At 34.9% G+C, this 7,144-nt stretch overlaps 1 protein-coding gene across 1 annotated transcript in view; it reads right to left on the bottom strand.

Annotated features, from left to right (window-relative positions):
- LOC149781137 (uncharacterized) overlaps positions 1 to 869 on the bottom strand; it is a 45,060-nt gene extending 44,191 nt beyond the window's left edge. The window contains exon 1 of the mRNA XM_089934715.1: positions 738 to 869. The gene's annotated coding sequence lies outside the window, so the exon portion shown is untranslated. The remainder of the gene's footprint in view (positions 1 to 737) is intronic.
- Between the last annotated feature and the right edge of the window lie 6,275 nt (positions 870 to 7,144).

The raw sequence follows: 7,144 nt of genomic DNA on the forward strand, positions 1-7,144 counted from the left end.
GCTGTGCACCTGAATGGGAAATTGTGTTATTTGTAACCGTTGGCTGCATAGCTGTATCCAAAATAATCTAGACCACCACCCCAGCGACGTATAGACAGCGAATGTGTTTGTTCATCCACTGTCAGATACAGGATTTGAATATTGTACCTACAACTACTATATTTGTACGTAAAATCATAATCAGGTACATTTATAAAATCTGGAACTTGGATATGTTTAAATGTTTGCGTTGTGTGCATTCTTCAAATCAGAGGGATTTTTACAACTGTTTTGCTTGATCTGCCACCTTGCTTTTCATTATTTGATGTCACCCTTACCATTTGAGCAAAAGTGAAAGATTGCGCTGCGCACTCTTCCAAGTTTTTCCTCATGTTATTTATTGTAAAACATAAATAAAACAGTTAATATCTCTTCCTAAGACCTCATTTAGTCCATTCCAGTTATACGACAATATGACAGTTGAAGTGACTCTGAAATTTGATAATTGTTAGAAAGTTGTAAATCATTTAGATTTAATTCGGAATAATTTCATTTCATATCAAAATATACACGTCTGAGTCATATATTGATTACATAATAAACCATTTATAAATACAGAGCCGTAATGAAAAGTGGCAAGTTCCTTGAAATGGTTTCATAAATAAGACAACCCTGATAACTGATTCATCGTGTACCTCCATAATCACTATTTACATTCATTCATGATTATATTTAACCCCCTAATAGTTCCAACTTACCTCGTTCAATATATAGATTCCTAATCTTTGTCAAACTACTTCTCCATGCATAAGCATTTACACTTTCAACAAAATAGCTATTTACCCATTTAGACACGGACCAGGATGTTATATGCCGTAACTATGCTTTGGAGATGAATAAGGTACTGTTTATCAAGAACTTTGTTTCCAATGCATACGCACTTATCAATAAATAGCGGTTAACCTATAAATAACGGATTATCATGTTGAAATAAATCATTACGTTTGGGGTAGGGAAAGGGTCAAAAGACATAATTCATTTTAACAGCTTTTAAAATAATGTTCAGTATATTGGTTACTTTTTCAACATATCCTACAGTAAAATAATGGAGCAGAAAATGTACTGGAGTAATAATTATGATGTAAAACTTATTATCGATATCGGGTAACCGCTTTTGAAGGCAGTGAAAAATGTTACTGTAGGCGGTTTGATAACTGATATCGCGGTCCACCGCTTTGACCATTTAAAATGACCGAGTGGTGTAATGCTCTCTATCGGCGTAGGTACGAGTCTCGGGCTCGGCCAACGTTGGTATGCAAGGAAACTTGCAAGTAGCTTCCCGTGGGTCAATGCTTATTCTCTATTCTTGCCAAAATATGGATCACGCTATTCTCCTCTTTAAAAAACAATGAAGAATCGGAAAACTGACACGAGTTAAAAATGCTACCAATCTGTTAAATCATTATCTGCCCTGAAGTAAAAAATGTCTTTATTTCTCATAGAAAGTTATGAAATATTGCTGCCAGTAAATTATACTGGTCTATCACACACTAAAATAAATAAATAAATAAAAGCTTGGAAATAAACAAACAAATCTATCAATCTGATCTTGGGACACATTCACGTTGAAGCCGCTTGATAATAGGGTCGCCGCGTGCATGCCTAGTCTGAACAACCAACTAAGCATATACGTTGAGCTTTTATTATATAGCAAATTATATACGAAACATTCAACAAGATCTTATGTAACTCGAATGATAATGAGGTCAAGCGGATGATATTGCCATTTCCATGGTAATCGGACTGTCCAGCTGTGTATTTAATCCGCTTTTGAAAAATATTGATAGGCAAAACATTTTACATTAAATTTAGCTGTTTTGATACTGATCCTGGGTTTTATTACAATATTATTATGCTTTGTGATGTTATCAAAAACAATTTTGAAGTGTAAACTGATTTTGATTTTCCTTGTAAATTGACAGAATGGACCCGGTACTCGAGGTATTAATTCCCTTGAGAGATGTGATATACGTAGTAAATTTGTTGGAAGGCTGAATTTAGGATACTGTAGAGATATTTCTGTGAAACGTTTAGATGTGATCACTGAAAATATTAATGTTCAATTTAAACAATGATGTGTATTGGGTCAGCAGTTATAATAATGTATGTGCAATTGTTATTAATATCATATATTTAACCAGTGATAAGGTATTACAAAATTATCTTAATAAATTCGAGACATATTTACTCACTTTGAAATTAAGCCTTAACACATATACAATCAGCGATAACCTTTAGTAAGAATGGAAGGTTTATGAATAATTCAATTTTTCAAAGATGAGGCTATCGAAATAATTAAAGAGTACTAACATTGTGGTGTTAATAATACAATCCTCTGGTTGGATAGACATAAATACTTCTTGTTATAGCAAGAAGACTCGACTTACCAGAATTCACCATGGTCAATCAATATCTTAATGACGCATATGTATGGGGAAGGCCAATGGATTCATACTGACAAGAATATATCATGTAATAATCGGATAACCATCCTAATTTTAGGAACATACTCGTGCACACTCTAAATGTACTTAATCGAAAATAAATACACGCACACAAAAATAATAAGACTATCCAAATATAAGTTGAAAGCTAATAAATTATGAGAAAGTTTCATGGATATCTCAAATTTGAAGGTTCGCTAAGTTGTCTGACTGGTACACGTTTACCAGACATGACGTGTTCCTTTGTGAGACTGAGAGTCTTTCAATGGCATCTAGAATGGACCTTTTCAGATACATTATGAGTAGTAGCGCCACTGATTTCAATCAGGTCTGAACGAGAAGGTACGGTGATTCTGTGCACCGTTCTCTTACTTAAATCCAACCCACGATCAACATATATCATCCCCTCCCCCCAAGATATCTCCATGTTTCGCGGCGGTACCTGCGAAACAAATTAGAAGGTGAGAAAACACCGGAGGCGTTATCTTATGGATATAAACCTGCACACATACAACTCTAATAATTTTCGTAAAAAAGCTGACTCCTAGAACTAAAGAAATGAGCCGAATAGGAAACCGTAATCACCAGCAGAGTCAGTCGCTTACCAAACTGCAATAAGTAAGTTTTGTATACGCTCATGCGTTAAGAAGTGACATTTCAATAAGTACGGCATTATCAACACAAGTGGATTTTTGAATGACAAAGACTTTGAGAAATTCAGAATGCGCGACTGAAAACAAGCTCATGGTCTCTAAGTCTCTCAGCTCAATATCATGATTCAATCTAGTTGACGACTGCACGGGAAAAAACACAAATGATCAATACATCCATATTAGCATAGTACAATATGGAAAGGCATTTGTTGAAGAAACGTGCAGCCAGCTAGTAATGACTAATGCGAAATACGAGAACGTCGAGAAAATCTTGGCATCTTTCAAATAATGTCGACTCGTCTGCATTCAAAGGCCTAGTTCCCATTACACGTAAACATCAATGCTGATTTGATGGGAATGGTGCTGACATACATTTGATGGGGATGGTGCTGACAAACGACGAATACTGAACGAGTAATATTAGCGGGTAAAGGATTGCTTAAAGAGTGCACAACGTCATTTGTGCCACTAGCTTTCTAGAACATTGTGACGACTGTCCAGTGAGAACAAAGTGTTGCTGTATTCTTTAATGAGCAAGAAATCTAAATAAATTTTGTCCTTCGCAGACAGAAAATGTATTAAGAAATTCTTTGATGATTGAAGACAATCTACAATTCAAAGTCATCAGGAATATATAAAGGAATAAGGTACCCAAGCCACCTGATAATTACGGACCTACCACGACTTTGAGTTGTTTTAAAAAGACTGAACTTGAAAAAAAGACTTCAGAAGCTTTTAAATATTTGAGATTTTCTAAAACATTCAGGCCATGCTCTCCAACTACTTCTCGTATATTTTGTCTTCACGATCTGACTGAAATTGTAAGTATGTTCTGTCTTATTGATCTTAGTAGGGCTTAGGATGATTTGTTTCTGAGGAATATGGTTGTAGATGAAACTACAAGATAACAATGTCAATGGAAAGGTAATTACGATAATACATACTATGTATCATGCAATCAGATCTTGTGTCAGTTATTCGGGTCATGTTAATAATTATGTGAGATAATGTGGAAGTGCAACACCAGTCTTATTTATCGTGTATCTAAATGCGACGCATCTAGTTACAATGGTGATGGACGTCTGAAAAATGTGAAATATGTTTTAGAAGTAATGGAGTTGGAGAATACAGGAAAGAAATAGACTATAGATATTATACTCTCTAGACCTTTTGTGTCTATTTTTAAACCAGCGCGGGAATGCTGCATTACAATGACTGCATACAGTTGTCTGTGAAATGAGAGTATGTACACGTTTATAAAGAATAATACCTATAACGAACAAATGGAAACACAATCATGTTATTATTCGTTTTACCATCCAAGTAAAGGTAGTCACATTATTACATTGGCTGTTATAATTTCACAGAGGTTTCGAAGGCACATTTTGCGCATCAAATGGGCTTCTTAGCAATTTTAGTTTTGCTGATGATATGTCATTGATAAGTCCTTCTATCACAGGTTGAAGGAAATTTTTAAAGATATGTGAACAATACGCATTAGAGAATGATATCATCTATAATACAAAAAATCAGTATACATGGTCTTTCAGCCTGAACTTCTTTCAAATTACCATCTCTTCCTCCTATACATCTTAACGGCAATGCTCTTACGTATGTCGACATGTATACGTATTTGGGTCCTATTTTGAAATCAATCGGTCAGATAATGAAGATATGATGAGACATTACCGATTCTGCGTACTCGAACATACATGTTTCTACGTAAATTTAAGAATTGTTCATTGAATAGCAAAACTAGATTATTCAAATCTTATTGCTGCAGTTTGTATTGTGCTCCTCTGTGGACAAACTTTTAAATGTATGAAAAGAAACCTAGTTATTGGTTATAATAATAGTGTTCGTTTTCTATTAGATCTTCCTAGCTGGAACAGTGCCTCCAACATGTTTGTAAATTATGCTTCATTCAGTTTTAATGAAGTAATGATAAAGTATGTATTCTCAGTGATGACAAGAATATCGAATAGTAAGAACTGTATCTTGAAATCTCGTTGGATTTTGACATTCGTTTTAATTTTCATATTATTAGTAAATGGAACAAATTACTCTTTAATGTGCTACTTAATTTCATTCTTGATAATGCAGGGCGCAGTTAATTGATGTATACTTGTACGTATGATATACATGTTTCTTATGTTTACAATGTTTTAACTTGATATCTATACTTTAATTTAGATGTATGAACTATTTTGTCTGAAATAAAGAAATCTTATCTTATCCTATCTTATAAATATTTTGAGTACTGTATACTATACATGTAGGCCGACATCATTGTCCATATTCCTACGCAAAAATCATGCCAATATCTCGCCGTATGGCTTTCTATATAGCTGGAGGTTCAGAGAAGTGTTAAAATGACAATCTATGCATGCGCAATACGACAAAACATTTGATGAAAGAAATGCACTCACTAAACACATTTTACCGAACGGTAGCAGATAAGCAAAACTAATAGGCAAATCCTGATGATTGTAACGTACCCACTCATCCAACCACAATATGACCCTGGGGTGATACACTGTTGCCGTCTGTACAGTTGAGACGAGCAGCTGTTACTGTAATTGCCATTTTTTGTGTATTTAACCTTGGACTCCTCTTAGCTTCACTGGGTGGTGTCCATACAGAACTTGCAGTGACTACACAGTCATCAGAGAGAATAAAAACATTAAAAAAAATAAACTATTCAGGCTAACACGGACATAAAAAGTCAAATTATTACTGACTATGTCTTAAAATATACCTTTTTGTATTTATTTGAATGTGGCATTTACATTGCCAGATTACCCACTGAGAATACTAAGCATGTGCTTAAGGCACCAGCTCAACAGGGGCACCAGAAAAAAAATATTGTTATTTGCTGATGATAAATTGAATAATTATATATCACCATTTCGATCTGCACGCGCGAGTATTTTGATTTGGAATGGTGGCAGCACTGGCATTGTCCAGCCTTTTTAGCGTCTGATATTTGTTTTGTTTTTTAATTACACATTTAGTAGTTGGGTGGGGTGCTGTAATATTTTCAGTGGTGAGGGCCATGGAAAGCATTAATCTGACAAACGTTATGTATTATCATTCTCTCTTCCTCAATATCACACAAATAAGATGTCATAATAATGGAAACATCATGATATGGATGACAATTCAAATTATACAAAATTATCATCTGTCACATAAACATAAAAGGAGCCAGATGACTACTGATGAAAGTAGTGGTCACACTGTAGAAAAACAACTCTTCATTTGTTTCCCTGTTGTCATATTCACATTCTGAAACAGATGATGCATCCTTAGTTCGTGATGCTTTCTTTGTCAACTCATCTTTTAGCCGTCTTTTGAAGCCAAGGAAACTAGATACATGGGCTCAACACCCAACAACCCGAACACCAACCTTGCAGGTACAGTACCATAATGTGATGGAGTCCATGGAATATTTCAGCTTGTATTTGATCCACAGCGAATGGATTTTATTTCTGGAGTGGCGAGACTGGATTTTTACATGCGGCAGACCTGGAAAATCCATACATGATATAACCTCGTTGTGCCCGTCCTCTGTGAGATGCTCGTTTGTATACTTTGGAGCCTGTTTGACTTGATAAATTGCCATAGTGATATCACGCATGTAATCAACTGATATCCTGGGGAATTCATTCAGTTTTCAAGTGGATGCATCCATCTTGAAGTACAATTTGTGCCTATTCAACAAGTTGTTCTAACCCTAACCCTAATTCTTATTCAGTTACATGAATTGATTCATTTTCAAGCCAAAAATGGTGGAAATAGTCGTTATCCGATAAGGAAGAAGGAACATCAAAGTTAAGGAATGGCTTTGTTTTCATTAGCTCACGCACATATTGTAAACGTGGTTTAATATCTGTTCCTGAAAAGTTTTCAAACACTTTTGTTGCAGTGATAGATAGCAGAGATTCATTAGTGAAGTAGGAGATTTCCAAATGGAATTTGCAACATCTACTATTTGATTTTATATTT

This window comes from Sinohyriopsis cumingii, chromosome 15 (assembly GCF_028554795.1).
Source record: "Sinohyriopsis cumingii isolate HCF-2022 chromosome 15, ASM2855479v2, whole genome shotgun sequence".
Lineage (NCBI taxonomy): Eukaryota > Metazoa > Mollusca > Bivalvia > Unionida > Unionidae > Sinohyriopsis > Sinohyriopsis cumingii.